Source organism: Oryzias latipes, chromosome 23 (genome assembly GCF_002234675.1).
Source record: "Oryzias latipes chromosome 23, ASM223467v1".
Lineage (NCBI taxonomy): Eukaryota > Metazoa > Chordata > Actinopteri > Beloniformes > Adrianichthyidae > Oryzias > Oryzias latipes.
The window spans coordinates 19,486,544-19,506,972 of record NC_019881.2 but is presented as its reverse complement, the minus strand read 5'-3'; the positions used below and the strand labels follow the sequence as shown (position 1 = coordinate 19,506,972).

The following is a 20,429-nucleotide window of genomic DNA, read 5'->3' as shown; positions in this document are numbered from 1 at the left end:
TTGCTCCTAAGAACAGAAACCCTGTGATGAATGAGAATTTTCACTGACAAGATAAATGATAGTGATCAAATTTGAATACCTATCATTACTGTAACAGCAGTTTTATAAACATTTAGAAAGTACAAAATATGACACTGGGATGCATCATTTTAAAGGATGTGGCATAAAAAAGATGTTACGGTTTCTTTTTCTTTACCTTTGTGTTTGGGTTCCTTTTGTTCTGGCATGATTTCAGTTCACGTCCTGTTTTATTTTGAAAGGTTCCTGTGTTAGATATTGGTTGTGAGTTTTACTTTGGTTCTCCTCTGTCCTGAGTGTTTCCACCTGTGTCTCGTTTGTCTGCATGTATTTAAGTCTTGTCATTCCCTTCCTCCTGTGCTGCTCCATAGGTTAACGTTTCCCTATTCCAGTGTATTTCGAGTTTCGAGTTTTGAGTGTTTCTAGCCTGCTCTGCAGTGGTTTTTGGTTTGTTTAGTTTTAGTTATTAAAGATCCTGTTCCCCTGCAACCTCCTGCCTCCTCTCCTCTCTGCGCCTGGGTACGTCCCTCCTATTCCCTCCGTAACAAAAGAAAGATCATAGTACCGTAGTTTGACAGAATGCAATCAAAATTTATAATATACAAGTCAACGGTTGCCAAGTATATTAACCCCTTCAATACCGGAGCTTCAGCTCCAGCGTTGGCGTCCTTTCAACTATCGTAAGCGCTTACGCACTGAACGTTATTCCAGCTGATTCTGAAGCGGAGAAAAAGCAGCCGTGCGTTGATAAGCAATCTTTTACAGTAGTGAAGTGTTTAAGAAACGTAAATCAGGTGATATTGTCGTGGAGAAAAGCAGCTTTGTGATGCTATGCAACACTTTATGATAGTAATATGCTGCCTAATTCGATTTACTACTGGTCACGATGAGCCGATTCCTGTTGATTGCATAAGTGTCAAAGGGCGTTTTGGAATACTGAACTAAAATTCCAGCTAGAAGTCTGGAGAAGAGATTCCCAAACATAATTGTAAACCAACTGTTGCTTAATGAAAAGCTGAGGAAAGCAAATTAATTTCTCGTCTTTTGATCTACTTTTAAAAGTGTTTCCAGTGGTCTTTTAATTATGTTTATGTCATTGTTATTTCCAATCTCTTCTGCTAGCTAACAGCCCCTCAGCAATATCAGAGCTATATCCGGCCGTACGGTTTTGATCCAGGTTCCAGCTCAGGCAAGAAAAACAAAGACGTACATGGATCTATTTGTCCGCAAGTGGATCCATCAAAATGGATCCAAATAGGGAACTTGTGGCCTCCTCTAGTGTATTCTCTATGTCACAAATACGCTCTTTTTCAAACTGCATTTTTTCGTCTGCTCCTGATTCACAACAATTTAAAAAGAAGAAATACTCAGAAATCTAATTTAAATCTTCAGTTTCTTCATACATGCCAGCATCAACCAGTCTAATATGGTTTGAACCACTCTGATGCATTGGGTCACCCTGCCCCTCCAGGTGCACTAAAACTGCCTTTACATCACACCAGCTCAGTGCCCAATGCTTCCCTGCTTGACACTCAGCATTAAAGGGTTGGATTGGGGTTTGCATTGTCTGCAGCTCACCGCTCCCCCAGGGTCAAATGCAGGTCAGATGCGGAGAAAAACTTTCACACACCTATGTGTGTGACAGATAGTGGGACTTTAATGTCTTCCACCATGAGAAAAAGGCCCCAAAAACACATAGAAACGCAATTTTGAATAGAGTGGGGTTTTAAACTGTATAGCTTAATTAACACTATAATAGTTAAAGTTCTGTTCTTCCATCAACAAAACGTTCAGTCAATTTAGACCACAGGTCTGGTACCATGTGACACATAGAGGCAGGTGTAGTTAAGCATGGTGTTACTTGCATAAAATCTCCAAGAACCCCTGCTGGTTACACGGCTGCTGCTCTTCAGATTCAACAACGGCAGCACATCCCTGTTCATATCAGTCAAACCCGTCTTATCATCCAGCTCTCATGGATGAACATCGGGATGGAAGTCCCTTCATTTAACAGGATCTCTACTGTCAATGCTGGTGGAAATGTGCAGACATTTCAGGAAAACGTGAAGTGAAAAAAAGTGTAAAAATACACAAAAAAAACATCTTTTGGGTTTTCAAGATGGACAATTTTTGTCTTAAATGAGTCATCGCTGTTTTTCAAATACAGATAACTGGAGATGTTCCTTAAAGTATCTGCGACCAGCATGCTTCACGAAATTAATTTGATGTCTCCTCACACCAGGCGCTGCTGCAACTGAGGTCATTTTCAATTCATGCCAGCACGGTTAATTACCAGATTCTCATGGAGCGACGAGGAGGCCTTTTGACCCCAGACGTCCATGAACTGACACACAAGCAGGAGGGAGAAACGTGCGGAGAATGCACCGGAACTGACGACACGTGATCCACAAAAGCCTGTTTTTTTTGGGAGGCGCCCTGTCTGGGACAGAACTGAGGAGTCAGCTCTGGCCGTTCGTCTGCCCCAGGCCGACTTTGTGAAAGGGGGACTCAGAAGGGGGATTAAGGGGGATTTGGAGAGCAGTAATTACCCTTGCCCATGGAGGGTTTGGTAATTAAATAACCTTAGCAACCATCTAACTGTCCATTTACAGAAAGGCTCCAGCGTCAGCAAGACGGAAATTTCAGCAAGTGCAAGATAATATCTGCATCATCCCACGGATTACTTTACTTTCGGGCCGACTGAAAGTCACAAACAAGTTGTGTTGTGAAAAAAAAAAAAAAACATTTCCAGATAGGATTTCTCTAAACATTTTGGGCATGAAAAAACCCAAATCATCTCTGGAAATGCTCGACACTTGTCCAAAAATGTGTTCATAAACTTGATGCTCCTGGCGCATGTGGGAGGAGCTACAGTCAAACTTTCTTTGCTTCAGCGGTACATGGAGGCATTGACTGTATATCTCAATGCATGGAAGACACAGATGATGATGACAGATCAGGATTCTTGATTTTTCAGAGCTCTTCAAAAGCATCGGTAGACGCATTTCCATGTCTAGGGTCATAAGGTCATTCAGAGACCCTCCCAGTACGGTGAGCTTTACCATCTACTGCAGGAAGTGCTTCTGAATGACGGACGCTTTCAGCTGTCAGTCTCTCTGTGACCCAGTTTGACAACTTGCTGTACCGCAATAGTCCAAGGAGGGGGAAAAATTAAACAAAATTTGAACTTTTTTACTATTTTTTCGATGCAAAGAAGGAAAATGTCATAAAGTTCAGTAGAAAACAATCAGATTGCACCAGCTGACCATGTCATCAACATGTCACAGGCTAAAACTGAGCTCCTGATAGGTTCATGTGACATATACTTTTTTCCAAAATCAGATATTTAACGTCTGGACGCACCGCGACACCAAAAATGTGCCGTGCCTAGCAACAATACGGCTAGACTGCTGCGCCCCACGCTCAAAACCCACCGCAGAACCTCTGATTCCATGATTAGCATGAAAACCTAGGAACTCTAACACTTTTTTAAGTAGCGATAAACATGATCATCCAAAGCACTGAGAGGCAAAGTAAAACAGGGATTTTTATAGTAGTCTGACTCATAACACCCACGTTAATCGTTGTTGGAGACCAAACACACCTGCCCATAGCAACTGCACTCATCAAACATGATCTCAAAATAGAAAAATGTGCCATGAAATATTACATCAAATACCTTCTCAGAGCTCCAGATCACTAGGAGGAATAATCCAAATAGAACCACATGGCTATTTTTTCCTATATATTTGAGATTTTAAGCAACAAAGTTGACCTAAATGCCAAGTTGCCACAGGAAGGAAGAGAGGGGAGCAGAAAAGCAAGAAATGAGGGCGAGTTAGAGAGCATGGATTTGGGTAAAAGGAAGAGTGACAGGGGAGGGAGGGAGATGTGAGGGAGTAGCAGCGTCTCCCACACAGGCATGAAAGTCACGATCCACTGCTGAGCAGCATCCACTCTGCTGCTCACATGACACATCAGCAAATTGTCCTCTCAAAGCGGTTTTTAGCTCAACCCTAAACTCCTTCTTGGCGGTGTATTTTATACATGCATTAGCCGCCCTGACAAAATCTATACTCCTGTTGCAGCACTGTGGTAAATGGCGTATACTTGTATAGCGCCTTTCTTCCTACAAGGACAAAGCGCTTTACAGTCACAGACCCATTCACCCAGTCACACACACATTCACTCACACATTCACACACTGGTGGCGGCTCCGCTGCCAAACACAGGCGCCCGCCTATCACCAGAGGCAAGCTGGGGTTCAGTGTCTTGCCCAAGGACACTTCGACTCATGGGCGTGCAAGGCGGGAATCGAACCTGCAATCTTATGATCATGGGTCGACCGCCCTACCGCTGCACCATGGCCGCCCCTGTGACATCTGAACACAAGCTCAGCCGCATGAAAACACACCTGCAGGCTCAATGAAATCACAAACACACACTAATCTTTCACACAAATGGCAGAAGGGTAAGAAAGTGACAACATGAAGTTATTAGCTGCTTCTTCCCCCAAAGACATAAAATTTGTCTTTTTAAATTCTGATATAGTTTGTCTGAACACAAACTATAATAATGTCCGACTGTGGCTTCAAGCCTTATTCCAAATCTCATTTTATTCTCACAAAAAAGAAAAAACTCATGTTAGTCTACCAAAATAACAATTCTCCAGCACTGCCTGCAAAGCAAATAGATCAAAGTGACAGAACTAATTCAGTGACACAGAAAACATTTTCAGTAAAACGAGTTGCCTTCATCATATAGCTAATGTACAATCACTTTCAGAGGTCGTACTCCTATGGAGATTATTTCATCTCTGTAGCATAGATACTTTAAAATGTTCCTTTAAAACTTACTTCAAAACTTTCCAAAATAAGCTGTTATGGTAAATGACGTATACTGAGATAACACTTTTTAATTTTGATTTCAGACCCAAAATGCTTTAGGGTCTCAGTCTCATTCACCCACACACATAAACACATTCACACGTTGAAGCTACGTTCACACCAAACGCAATTTGTGTGGCAGGGCGACCAAATTCAATGTTCAAATCAATGTACAGACGCGATCAGAGGTCCAGCGGCGTGTTTTGGGCATCAGGTGTGGCGCAGTGGTCTGGCAGCAATGCATTTTGGGTTGTTTAGTTTCTGAAGTTTGGCGAAAAATTTGCAGCAAGTCAACCAATCAGGTTCTTAGTTTTGTCGTGGGGCTTGTTGAGGCTCCCATGAGGCAAACACTAGCTCCTCCCACACATGGCGGGAGCATCAAATTTATGAACACAATTTTGGACAAGTGCGGAGCTGTATTCCACAACAAGATGTAAATTTAAAGCATGAATCATGATTGGTGTGAATGCAACATAATGGCACTAACCTCAACCACCAGGATCAACGCGGGACTTAGTGACAATTCAATACTTGGGCAAGCAAGGCTGGAACCAAACCTGCAATCCCCAATCAGAGGTCAACTGCACTACTTTTGCCCGCTGTGTGTGAAGTTTTTTCAAGAGACTTTTGTGGTTTTCACAAAAAGCGAAAAAATGTTTTTGATTATTCGCGTGTTGCAGGCAGAACTAGACAACAAATTAGCCCATAAGAACTCAGACCCATTTTTCCCTACATAAAAATTATTATAGATATTCTAGACCATGTGGACCGCAGAAGACATTTCTAATATATTCTGTTACACTGATGTCACCAAGGGTTAAAAGAAAAATGTTTGCCTGGTTACTTGCATCTACAGTGTTGCTTTTTGTTCTATTGGAGTTTTGCTTTTAGATTTTAGTCAACTTTATCTTATCCAACAAACAGAGTTTAGCTATGGAGGCGTCTAAAACTGTTCTGTTCCCCTCTGACACGTGCACTTTGGAGAAAGTGATGGCAGCATAACAAAAAGAATGCACATTTTTCTCGACCAACCACAAACCCTGTTTAGTGACTAATTGGAACACCTATGATGAGCAGATTGAAGTTTTCCATGTTGGGATTACATGACAAACCTAATTAATTGATCCGAGCTAAATGGTTAGAAGAAAACAGAATGTAAAAAGGTGTTGACTTGGCCCCCAAAATACACCAGATTAACCATCCAATCACCCATCTGTGGAATATACAACCAGCAGCTAACAAGTTCAATCTGTGTATACCCCCTGACAACTTAGGGCTACATTTTTCTGTCCCGCATAATGATAAATTAAATTTTTGCTCAAAAGTTGTATTATTTTAGACCTCCTACACTGTCAAAAGTGATTAGGATAAACTATGTGCAGCTGAAAACAATCTGGTTACATCCATGCTTTGCTGTGCACAGCAGATACAGCAGTACATGGAATAACAATTGCTCATTAAGCAGAATTGACTCTGTCTGTCAAGCACCTGTGTTTGGAGTAGAGGCAGCCAGCCATATGTTCCTTGGGACTGCAAACGATGAGTGATGGCCTTATTTTATGACAGGGACTGAAAATCCCAGACACCCCTGGGAATCCCTTTTATTTATTTATGCTCTTCTTTGTCTTTTTTTTTCTGTCACTCCTTCATTTTTCCAATACCAGTAGCTGGCAGCTCTCCAGAAACCAGGCGATCAGCAGATGCGTGTCACATAAGTGCGCCATCATCATCCACTGCTGCCCATTGGAACATGTAAAGGACAAGAACAGCTGGTGGCAGATGCCCTCTGCAGCACCTGATGGTTGGGATGCCGTCAACTTGGCCAAGTCAAGCCGTCTCACAAAATATTTACAACATAACATATGTATCTTAAGCCTAGGAAAGAAAAAAAATATATATATGGGGAGGGACTTTCTATAATCTAGTCAAACAGACTCCACCCCATTGGGTAACCTTGCTCGTGCCCTTCAGAGCCTGCATGAGACTCACAATGACACATCCTTTCAGAATAAACAACCCAAACAACAAATGGAAAGTAGAGGAACGTACAAAAGTGATCAGCAAGATCTGGCATCTAAACTCACCAATAAATAATACATTTTACACATTGTATCGAGACTGTAAACAAGACTGATTTATAGGTGATTAAAATGACAGGTGGTTCCAACAAATATGATAAATGAATGGACTCATGTCCAGTGTATTGCACTCCCACAGTAGAAAAGCCACAGACAGGAAGCCTGACTAACCTTATCAGTCGAAGAGGATGCTGGTGAATTGCATTGTTTTAGCAGAGAAAATTGAAGGCGTGCTCGGGACTACAGACGGTGGAAGTGGAGTTACAGTCCTCACAGTCCATCTGAGCTGAACGCTTCTCACTTTTCCTCCCTCTCTCCTCCGTGTCTCTGCGGACGGCACTCTGCCACTTTAGATATGTCATGGGCAATAAGGATGAAAAATTGGGCTGCTCTTGGGTCCACAGTCAGCATCCCGGCTTCATCCTCCACATTCATAAGCCAAGAGGAGGCCAAGTTCCGCGCTCCCAAAACAAAATAGGATTTAACAAGGCCAGAATCACTCACAATGCTTTGGTAAATAGCCACTGAACCCTTCCTGAACCAGAACTGGTGGCTGAATACAAATCCAAACACAGAGCTGCAGACCAAATGCAAGGAGTTTGACAGCAGAATGGCTTTAAGTGCCTATGAAATACATGTTTAGCTACCAGGTTGCATTAAAATTCACATTCCATAATTGCAATGACTCAAATGTGAGGAGCCACAGTGAGAAGTGATAGATTTAGGTATGACTAAATTATTTTTCTACAACAAAAAGTGCACTTTAGAATATTTTGCAATAAGGGTGGAACTCAAGGGCTTTCAACATCAATTTATGACATATATATACAATATCATGAGGAATCAGAGGTGTACAACCTGAAGTGACTACAAGTTTTGGACTAATTTCACACCATCAGACTGGTACATTTTATTCCCACAGGTGTTTATTATCCTTATATCTTTTTTTTTTTTTTATCCTTATATCTAAATGCTTTTGTCGACCTCTTTTGCTCATTCGTTGTCAGCTGTTTTCTCCAACCATTGGTATCGGTCCCCCTTGGAAAAGCATGAAGCCTTAGTCACATGCATCCATAAGGGGAGTTGACCCAAATGGGTGCTGTGGGTTTTTGGGTTGTCCAGGCCCATGGTCGTAACAAAGAACGGTCAGATCGTAAGCAGAGTCTTGCAGATCTCTTGAGGCTTGTACTCAAAGGATGTCAAGAAAATGGAATATACCATCATCATGCATGTGGAAGGTGTATTGTGAAGTAGGTGTATTGTGAAGTACTCATGATACAATGCCCTTATGCCACACTCTTGCGCAATCTGTAGGATTTAAGGGTAAAAACATGTACGACACACCTGCGTCTAACCGACTTTACCCTTGCTTAGCCTTGCATGTTAATACGAGTTCACTACAACCTGTCGGCCGCAGCATGTCCAAGAACCTCTTGGCTCTACGGGCTCACTGAGCGGTCTATGACCTTGATATTTTATGAAGGCCACCTGTGTGTACCGCGCAAGTTTGCTGATTTTTCCCCGACAGACAGACAGCCCGTAGCCACCTGTAAGGATGTTGTGACGAAGGCTTGAAATAGGGATCTTCATTTGTGACTCAGTTTGTCAACATTTAGCAACAACTTTAAAAACACTGCTTTTCGAAAGAGGAATGACATGAAACTAGCTAAGCTTTTATTTGCTTACCATTTTAAAGATGTTTTTTTTGTTTCCCTTTTTGTTTTTCAAATGAGACAAACAGGAATTGGATTGATTGAAACAATCTATTTCTGTTGGTCATAAATCGTAAAATGCAATCTAAAAATGTCCTTGCATTAGTTTTGCAGATACGCCATCACTACTCTCTTTTTTTTCTCCAAATGTTTGTATGAATTTACATTTAGGTTTATCAGTTATTCATCTCCTTAGACATGCTATAATCAGCAGTTTTTTTCTTTCATTTCAGTAACCCATAAATGATCCATACTTAACAGCTGACTGGCATTCTATGATCTGACTCATTTTGAGTTAAAGGCGTTTCTTCGAGCAAATTGTGAGTCAAATGCTCTCAAGTTTTTTTTACATTTTTTGAAGAATATTGTTATTCTTGACCAGGTTATCAGTTAAAAGGAAGTTCTTTGAGGTTCAACTGTTTTTACCTGGCTTCAGTCATAATAATTCCCATCATCCCATGAAAATGTACTTTGCTATTCAGGTGGATTGTGTATAAAAGCTTGTGACGCATCATCTTACATCAGCATGACCGTCATCTGAACGATATCTGCAATTACATGTACTAATTTGAGGCACCAATGAGGCTGTCATTTTCATCCTGCTGGGTTCAGTGCTGGAGTAATGCTGACAGCAAACATGGTAAAGACTCAGTGGGAAACAATAATACACCCCAGGAGCTAAAACGTGTTGTGGTTCATTAAGTTTATGTAATGAAATGTAATATCTGAACTGCATCCTTAAGCAAGAGCAAAATGAAATCAACCTGATTTAATCTATGAAGACCTCTTTAAAGCCAAACATTTAAATGCAGAAGTACAAGGAAATCAAAAGGACAATTGTAGTTGTTGAAATTGGTGAAGTGTCCTGTAAAAATGTTAGTAAAAAAGTGCTGCGTTTTGGAAACAAAACACATAACTGAAGTAATTCTTTAGACTAAAAAGACGTACTTTAAACACAGAGCTTTTTGTGATTGTTGCAGCACAAAAAGCCTAAAGTTGCAGCAAGTTTTTTAAAAATTGCAAAAAAGTTGCAATATCGTTCAATAATAAAAATTTCAACTTAAAGTCCCAGTTCAATCATCTTCTGAGCTATTTTGAAACATTTTCCAGTGTTTTTTTTAAATAATGATTGTGCTACTTTTAGACAAAAAAAAGAAAATAGATACATTTGTAGTAATGAACCTTGGGAGATGTAGTGAGTTATGATAAATTGATGGTAAATAGACTCACGCATTATGTCAATGGACTCAAGTCTCTGAGATTTATGCATTTTTTTACATAAATCTGACACCTGAAACCACAGAAGGCTGGCTATACCGTTGGCCACAATCCTAAACTGGGATTTTTGTTGATGAGACGTCATCACGCACATCAACACAAGTAAGAGCATTAAGAATGTTTGACTGATAAATCAAGGATGTTTAATTTCAGCAGATATTTGTTGTTTGCTGGATGTCTGCTGACTTTCAGTTGTTCTCACATATTAATCACAAACTTACTGCACAAGCTGTGATGACAGCGAGTCCCATTACAAACGTGCCCGAATCAATGACGCGTCACCACTTGAAATGCCCCGCTAAATATGCATGAACAGCAAATAGCATGATGGGAACACAATGAGCAAGTCATTGTGATATTAGCTGCAAGAAACTGAGTCTTTGCCTTTGTGGCTCTTGGCAGCCATCTGCACAAGTTCTTTTGTGATGCTTCAAAGAACACAATGCTCGTTTCCTCCTGTGCTTTCACATTTTCTCCTACAGCCCTTCTGTTCATGAGCTTTTACCACTTTTTGAATCAGAAAATGCTGTGGTTCATAGTAACAATAATTCATCTACATCTCTCTGTATAGTTTTGGTCTGACACATCACTATTTGTCATGCTAGTGTCTGCAAGGACTATAGATTTAATCTCTAGTCTACAGAAAGATCTCCCTGATAGATTTCACTCAGGGTGCATCTGTTATCTGAGGCACAGGTCAATGAAGAAGACCCTCTCTACAGTAATGCACCCCCTAAGAAGAACTCAAATGCTCCCGCACTCCTGCAGATGTGACCAGCACACCTTGTAAATCAGCTGTTAAATGCATTCTCTGTTACTCAGCAGAGCAGCAGTTCATGCAACGACCTGATGAAGAGGCAGGGACATAGGAGTGGAGACTGAGAACCAGACACTTGACAGGACAGATATTTCCACCGTCATGTACACTGAGAGGCAGAGCTGTGGAGCAAGCTGACCTTGAAACCTGCCAATCAAAGGAATGTTCCTCGTTTCTGATGAGAAACGAGGCAGAAGCTCAGGTCCCAGATCCATCAGCAGAGTCCAGATGGATAAATATAGTGGGGATGAAGGAAGAGGAGGTAGCCCACTATTTCTATGGAAACAGGGGCTCCTTCACTCTACTGCGGTTCACCTTTCGCTGTCTCGCCGATTTTGCATGCATTCTTTTACACTGGATTGTGTTCTGGATCCTGATTAGTTGTAGCTCATTATGAATCAATCCATCTCAGTAGAGGTCCCCAAACTTTTTCAGGCCATAGAACGGTTTAATGTCAAACAATATTTTCACAGACCAAAGTTCACGTTTAGTATTTTTAAGCTTCTGGTTTCTAAAACAAAATATTTTTCAAATCAAAATCCAACTAAATGCTAATTTAGTTTAAATAAAAACTGAAAATAGTACTGGATTTTTTTTACAGACGACAAAGATTCAATAACACAAAGTTGCTGATTTGTAGAAGTTGTTTCTGATTTGTAAAAAATTTACAAAAGGCAGCATTATAGTTTTTTTTTTTCATAGAAAACCATTATAACAGCGAAAACTTAACCCAGGCTCAAAACAACCTTTAGGGTAAAAAGATTTATCCTCGTTTCTTTTTACATAAATCCTGATTAACTGGGCATTTTCTGTGCTAAAGTTTCTTGACAGGTGCCTGCTAAATTTCCCCTTGCTGTTGGAAAATTCACAAATGTCCTTTTTACGTTGTTAGACACTGATGCTATGATGCTAACGAGCTGTTCTGTGGGTTCGTGAAGATGGACCAATGTCAGACAGACCGGACTTTAAGATGTGTCGGATCAATACAACAAAACGCATTCATAGTACATTCATTAAAAACTGGTATTTGGTTACAGACATGAATCGACTGTGCAGCAACTTTATAATTAGCAAAGCCTTTGTAACATTACAGCGCTGGTGTTGTGCTGAAAATGGAAAATAGTGCTTTTGTCATGACAGGGAACCAGTAAAGTGAGCTGATATCACACTGAGTTACTAAGTTAACCCTTTTCTTAACTATGACTTCTTATTTCTGAGCTTATTGGTACTAAGCTGATCAGAAACACATGATTACAAGGTAAACTAGTCAGTGAGACACGAACGAATTCCGCTGAGGGCATAAAGCAGGATTCATAAAAGACATGACCTCACCCGTCATCTTCTCTTTATTCATCTGCACGATGGATGAATGAATGATGGAAGCGTCGTCTCTTTCTGTTATAGAAATAAAGAACCATGAGGTTTCATGATAATAATGTGCCTACCTCTGTATGAAGCAGATCTGTGTGCACAGGTCTCCACCAGGCTTACCATCTGCTCCAAAGCAGCTCACACAAGTCAAGCTGTGGAGATATTTTAAGCTCATATTTGACTGCAAGTGTACAGTACAGTGTGCTGTTAGCTATAATTATATAGCATCTCACTCATATTAGGTGATAGAAGTAATGTTATAAAATGTGTAATCTGCTATTGTTTAGGAGTTTGGTCCTATAGCAAACAGTGATTATAGCACTATAAAACACAACCTATACTGCAGTTTGTTTAGCTAGGAAAATAGGAGCATCGCTTTGTTTTTATTTTAGTGCATCTTTATAAATATAAAATGATTTAAGGCCAAGTTTGAGCCAAATGCCAGGAGATTTGATATTTTATGCATCCAGGTCAGTTCTGCAGGTTTATCCAGAGAGGGACTGATCTACTGCTGTGAACACAGACGTGTGAAACATATGATCTGAAGACACCGTATGCTGCCTTTGTCGACACCCTCAAGCACTCTTCCTTTTGTACCCAAGCCTTTATTCTGCAGCACTGACTGCCTGGAGACAAACTGAAGCACTCAGTAAAGCTTCCACGTTACTGTACAACTTTTTCAAAGTCAGTCAAAAGTCACATTGTTCATGCATCGTTTCCATCATCACATTGGTTCATCCATTTAAACAGTTACAGTCTAGTACTAGGAGGATGCTTAAGACACAATATAGTCCTAAAGTGGCGCAGTGGTTAGCGCTCTTGCCTCACAGGAAGAAGGTTCAAGTCCTGGCTGGGGGACCTGAAATAGAATCACCTATGGGGACCTTTCTGTGTGGAGTTTGCATGCGTGGGTTTTCTCCGTAGCTTCCTCCCACCACCCAAAAACATGCTTAGGTGTAAATACAAGTGTGTGATTTTGGCCCTGCGACAGACTGGCGACCTGTCCAGGATGTCCCCCTGCCCTCGCCCACGAGTGGCTGGAATAGGCTCTGGCAGCCCCGTGACCCCAAATGAGACCAAAACGGCTTTAGAAGATAAATGAATAAAGGTTTTTACCCAGTTTGGGTGTGAATCTCTCTCCTTAACTTTTGTGCAAAAGGATACATGCGCAGTGCCTCGTCCCTTTAAAGATCATATTATTTCACATTTTATTTTGAAGCTTTGAAGCGCAAAAAAAAGGCAAAAATTAATAATATAACTAAAGTAAAATGTTTAAACATTTGCAGCAACAAATATTTATGTAGTGTTATAAGATTTATTAAAATATATCAAGTTATTTTTTATAAGACCATCATAATACTAAATAAATGCATAGGTTTGCCTTTTATGAAACACTGGTTCCTGAAAGTTAAATAAAGTACGACTAACACAGCAGGTGATACTGTTAATGTAAAAACACAACAACATTAAAGAAAAACAAAATATCCTATATGAGAGGGTAAGGAAATACATTTTTTCTAATGTCAGTACACACCCCAATGACTACTTTGATCAAATGCTAACTAAAATTAAAGAACATTAAATCTGACTAAAACCACTTACCGGTAATCTGATGGGGAAAAGAAAAGTCACACTGGAAAACCTTTAATAATGAGAAACAGATAAAAAATAAACTATAAATAACCGATATATGATTTTATTTATTGAAGCTTTCACATCAAAATAAATTAACCCAAAAAAGTGACACAAACTGAAAAAAACGAAAGGAACACAAACAAAAACAGAACCTTTATTTTTGAATACATTTCATATCAGCAGAGTTCGTGAAACCTTCTGCTCTTGGGGGCAACCAGCCTGGATCATATGAGTCATGTTCACAGATGTAAACATCTTTATGGAATCCTGGGTAACTTCCGGAACAGGAGCGATACGATCGCTGTGCATTTGGATGGCCGAATACGATTTGACCGAGCATGACTGCGTCTCAGTTATTCATTCTACTGTTCATCCTCTATTGGAGTCGACAAAGCAAACATGACTGTTGCACACCGACTGAAATCCCTGAGATAACCCACAACGTCTCAGCGTTACACATCTGCATGAGTAGGTAAGTAATGTATTTAAGTCACAATAACAAGCGAAGATGGGGGGGCCATTCAGATTTGGACCCACTTCCGTTGAGAAAGGAATTGTTTGTGTGCTTTTTAGGAAAACAGAGAGACATTGTGGTAGTTGTGACCGAAGCATGACTCCCAAACATACGACAGCGCTGTGATCCCGTCCTCTTCCGGTTTATCACAGCAGAGTGAAGAGGCTCATGTTTGAACAAGAGTGTCCTATGAACTGTGTTCATGTTTATGAGCCAGTTTGGACATGCAAACTAAAATTGTTGTGTGTGGCGTGTGGTGTGGCGTGTGGTGTGTGTGGGGGGGGGGGGTCTCCATGGTGACAGGAGCAAAGGAGCCTGATGCAGATGGGTAATGCTTTTTGCTAGAAGTCCTGCAAGAGTATTACTGGGACACAAATAGTTCAAACTAGTTTTTTTCTCTCTGCCGATTTAATACTTTTGAAAATGTGTAAAAAATGTCTAATTTTTGCATTTGCATTTTTGCATTTGGGACACAAATGAAACAGGGGTTTTGCTATTTTTGTATAAGGGCTTCAAAACTATCCTTTATAACTCTTTTTTTGCCTCTGTAAGTTTTTGTAAATCAAGTTCAGGACCAATCAAATTTGTTATACATATTACAACAGACCATTCAATGCAATTCCCTCCTGAGGGGGAAAGCAAAAATTGAGTATTAGGACTAAACCATTCCGGTAACAGAATGACGGTCACAAATATCACAACTGCCCTTATGGACGGATACGAGCAAACCTGTGTGGGACACAGAGGTGACTCAGATAAAATACGGTAGAGCAAAAATGATCAAATACTTTTTATCTACGGACATGCTACATGTGACAGGTCATAGGAAATACTTATGTATAGGTGAAGTAGGTCAAATTCAGGCACAACATACGGATTTTTCCTTTATTTAACCTACAAAAATCTTCTGGACGGCTCTAGAAGCCCGTTAGCTGTTCTGACAAATGCAAAAAATGAGTAAATTAGACATTAGGAGTGTTGTACCATTCTACAGGCATCCTCCAGGCACTTTTGTATCACGTGCACACCGCTTGTGTGTGCAGAATTAACATGGTCAGTAAGGAGCCAGTACTCGCACCTTACTAACCACTAGAGTGTTGGGTAAGGACAGCATTCGCCTGTTCGTCATAAGTACATCCAACTGACATTATCCTTACAATTACCTCAAAATACACTCACCACACACGTCAATGGTACGTTCCATTTTCATACGGTCTTTTAAAGTGGTCGTGAACATCAGCTCCCTTTAAGATGTGGCCCCTCTCTATGACTTGACGGGTCCAGATAACCTAAAAAACCTGTAGCATCCATACGGGTCAGCCCCCCACACAGGTGCATGTGACCTAATGATACAAATTCCTACATGCATGTAGATCATGACAAAACACCACAGTACAGGTTACCAGAACTACTCAAGTACAAAAAAAACATTCTATAACAATGATATAAATATTTTACTGTCACTCACTGAAGTCTGATAGACTCAAAAGAAAGGTGTACAAGACAGAGGTGAGACCAGCTCTGCTCTATGGGTTAGAGACGGTAGCAGTGAGACAGAGACAAGAGGCTGAGATGGAGGTAGCGGAGATGAAGATGTTGAGGTTCTCCTTAGGAGTGACCAGGTTAGACAGGATAAGGAACGAGTACATCAGAGGGACGGCTCATGTTGCCTGTGTTAGCGACAAAGTCAGAGAAGCCAGACTGAGATGGTTTGGACATGTTCAGAGGAGGGATAGTGGATATATTGGTAGAAGGATGTTGGAGATGGAGCTGCCTGGCAGGAGGGCAAGAGGACGGCCAAAGAGGAGATACATGGATGTCTTAACAGAGGACATGAAGTTGGCTAATGTTAGGGTAGACGATGTTCATGATAGAGTGAGGTGGAAAAGGATGATTCGCTGTGGCGACCCCTGATGGGAAAAGCCGAAAGAGAAAGAAGACTCACTGAAGTCTGATAGAAATGTCTTTTGCCAATATGATTTTTATTTTTATTTCAATGCATCTACAGACCAGGTTTTCAGATTGTCTGGATAGCACTGAAACAAAAAACATGTTTATGCATGTATTTTTTTTTTACAAGTGTTGTCTGCATTGCTAATCACACATTGAACCCTAGCGTCTTGACTCTGACCAGAAATGCATATTTATCTGCAGCCACAAAAAGAGAAGTCTGGACATTAGCATTAGAAAGGAGTCTGCAACCCCAGAGCCTTTAATGCTCCCCTCCTGCTCAGATTTGATGATCAAAGCTAAACCAGGTTTGCAAAAGAGCTTGACTTCAAGGGCAAAGATGTACACAGACTTCATCTCTTCTGGCTTTCCTTTCAAGACCAAATTGCTCTTTTATTAATTTCTGCTGCCTCTATCCAATTACAGAAAACAAATTCTTGGAAAGAAGCTCGCCGCTTTGTCAGAATGTGCGAGGGAACAAGGTGTGCTTGGAGGCGCTGAATGATGGTGCAAAAGACAGCAATTTTCTTCTGGAATACAAACAGAAAGGTGGGGAGAAGAAAAGAAAAGTCTGATGACCTGCAATGAGGGACATGTTGATTCTCTGCAGTGTCAACCTGACCCCTGTTGTGACAATTACTCTATTTGGACTCAAGCAGGCTGGAAAGCTTTTGGGCTGTGGACCTGAAACACTCTGGAATGTGTTTACAACTTTCCCGTGATGCTGAAGTCACACAGGACATTTTCAGCCTGGTCACTTACTAGTATGAACACTTTGTGAAATGCTGTGCTACTAAGACTCCATTTGCACATGTTTAAAAGGTAGCACACTTTAATTACACAAATTAAAGAATAATAAGGGTGTATGTCTACATTGCTGTGTTCATTAAATGTACTAGAAGTAAAACATTCGCTTGACGTTTGAGAGTAAAGCAAGTTATACTAGGACCTTATCACGTTTCTTAGCTGATCTGCTCAACAACGCAGCTTTTTAGAGGAGAAATTATTCTTAGAGGTGTGAAAACTGACGCAGTTCTCCGAAATAACAGCAGTATTAGGAGGCGTTTTGTTACCTAGCAACAAAGCTACTTTGACGCAGTGCTTATGGTGAATTGGTGAATTTACACATAAATGAAAGGCGAGGTGCGACAGTTTCAGACTGAAACAGATGAAGTTTCCCGCTGTTAAGTTTAAAAATTCAATTCCGATAATTTAGTTGTTATATGTAAAAAAAAAAGGATACATAAATATCAGTGTATATATATATATATATATATATATATATATATATATATATATATATATATATATATATATGATTAAAAAGAAGCTAATTACTCCAAAATGGAAAAATATTAATAATACATTGTTGACTTTTGTGCATTGCAAGAACGAGTGGGGGGAAACAAATATAATAATAATAATGATAAAAGATAAAATGGTTCGTTTCATTTATCTTTCATAAAGACCAATTCAGCGGAAAATGGAGTTTTCAACATGTTCTTGCTGCATGATGGAGGACATATGTATAGAAAATTGTTTAGTAGTTCTTTATTCAAATAGTTGTAAATAAGGAGCAGGTAAAAACTGCTGTTAGAAAAAGAGCATAGTTTAGAGGGTGTGGGCTAAAAAAATCAAAATCATAATTAAAAGGCCACTGGAAACATTTCTAGAGTAGCCCAAAAGATGATCTGGGTGGGTCTTTAGGCGACTATGAGACCAAGTCGACTCAACAGAAAAGTGTCTTGTTGCATCTGTTTACTAATCACTAATAGAACAGTGTAGTGAACTTCCTTAGAATGTAGTTCTTCAACCAAAAGTCAAAACTACAAATTAAAACTGGATAAGAGTGATGTGAGGCCTCCTAATGCGAAAAATGAAACCACAAAAATACACAATGAAGCCTTCAATTGGACCAGAGGGCTGATTCCCAACAACACCTGTGAAATGATGGAGAAACGGATCAACACGCATATTCACATCAGGCGGACTTCCAATCCAGCTCTTGCAACAGAAATCCTATTGGCACAAGGTTTAATAACAGCCAGAGTCAAGAGCTAAGAAGACATTATGACTGTGAGTTGAGCCTTGTGGTCTTTTTAAATATTTTCCTGCCAAATTGAGTTTGCTAAACACACATTTCAGCACAAATTACATTTGTCTGTGTGTGAACTATTGAGAGGTTAAGGCAGAGACATCCATACCGCCTACTGTTAATGAAAAGCTCCCTGAGAACTCCAAACTCCTCAGTCTTTCACTATTTCCTAATCTAAATGGAGTGCATCCAAAAACACAAATGTGCATTTTTTTAAAGTAAAAAGCAAACAAACAACAAACGATCCAAAACCCTGGAAAACTCGCTGTACAATGCAGAAAAATAGCAACTCTACATATGTCTTATGTAAAAATGCTACACTCAGACATTTTAAACAGAGCTGTATTTTATGGGACGACAGGATTATGCTGGATTCGAAAGGAAACAACGAAACAAGGAACGATAGTTAGATCTGAGCCACGCTGCTTCTTTTAGGTTCACATCGAGATCTGAAAAGAAAATGGACTCATTTAGTCGATGGGTTGCTGCAGGCAAGAAAAAGAAAAACATTATTCTCCTTGGTGACAAATTCAATGTATGGTTGAGAATAATGAGTAAAGTTTAAGACAAATGCAACATGTTTTAAATCTGGAAAATGTCATGTATGATTTAGAAAGAAAACAATTGTGAAGCTTTAACACACGCAGTAACTCTTCAACAGTTTAATCAACGTCAATCCGCGGATTCTGACATGGAGAAAGGAGGCAACACTTATCAATAAAGTTGATCCTAGTAAAGTATTGGTAAAGTGTGGAAATTTAGGCAGAGACCCTTTTCTCCACGTCACAATCTGTTTATTACGTAAAGGTTTTACTAAGTGTCTCATTTCAGCACAGAGCTGCTTTTTGATGCATTAGAATTCAGTGGAATTACATTAATTAAGTCCATTAATTTAAAGTATTGCAAATTAGTGCAGAGCTGCTTTTTTCCACATAGGAATCTGTTGAAAGGCATGCTGGGAAATTAGCAAGGCTAATGAAAGTGAATTGGTTCCAGATCTGTGCTTCTTTTTCCAGTCATTTTCTTGACTTTAACGTTTTTGTGTTGGTGTAGTTTTTGTCTTTGTTGCACCAGATGCTCTCTCACTGTCCCTCATACTCAGTTCACGTTAAGCTGCTGTGCGTGTAACGACAAAGCCGACTCCCCAGCTGCACTCAGTATAAACCATAGAGGTTGAAAGAAAGTTAAACAAAAAAAAAGAACACGGCTCCCAGAAAGGAGCCGGCTCTTAGAGCCGTTTCATTCGCGACCAACCCATAAGTCTGAGCCTTTTTAAACATCCAGTTTTAATCTGTTGCGATCCATCATGATTTGAATTGGGAAACACTCAGAAACGCAGTTTTAATGTTTAATTTCTTGCAAAATGTCCTTCATTATTGGAAAAATGCCACAAGAATGTTACAAACACCAAAAACAAGATATTCATTGCAGTGTTAAAAAATGCAGTTTAGTTTTGGTTGCAACAGTGATAAGATATTTTTCTAAACGAGGCTTAAACAACAATCATAACTGCATGAATTTGTATTATTTTTAGTCATTAAAATGTGACATTTTAATGTAAACAGTATAGCAAAAACAGTGAAATAGCACTTTGCATATAAATATATACATATTATGTTTTTTTGTCAAGTTTTGTCAAAATCTGTTAATATTACTTTATTTTGATAAAGACAGAACATGCTTTGTGAGGGATTCATTTATAAACTTGAATAAAACAGCAGAAAGAGTCTCAGACGGCTTGGTTTTTAAGGTATCAATAAGCAGAACAGAAGAGAAGCAAACAGGGTCTGTCTTTTGTATGTCATATCTCCTCCAGCCCCTGGTGACCGCAATGTGTCTCATGTGCTTTGGCTCACAAAAGACAGATTGGCACCAAGGAGCCAGCGGACTCGGGGCACCATGGGAAATGGCTTCCTGTGGCCATTTTAAACATGCTAGACCATCCTCCCTCATGTGCGCTCTTCTGTTTAGCTCATCCAGGGGGAGTTTTTTCTCCATCACAGATATCATAAAGCTGCTCTGACAGAGAGGAGGGATCCTGGAGGATGGTCACAAAACATGATGTGGCACCCTCC

General features: G+C 40.0%; 1 protein-coding gene across 4 annotated transcripts in view; it reads right to left on the bottom strand.

The window, feature by feature from the left end:
- Positions 1-20,429, bottom strand: part of syt1 (synaptotagmin 1) — a 199,017-nt gene that overhangs the window by 116,680 nt on the left and 61,908 nt on the right. Inside the window, exon 1 of one of the 4 annotated variants that reach the window (XM_020714229.2) lies at positions 3,698-3,808. The exons of the other annotated variants lie outside the window; for them this stretch is intronic. The gene's annotated coding sequence lies outside the window, so the exon portion shown is untranslated. Of the gene's footprint in view, positions 1-3,697; positions 3,809-20,429 lie in introns of those variants that run through there. 4 annotated transcript variants of the gene reach the window in all.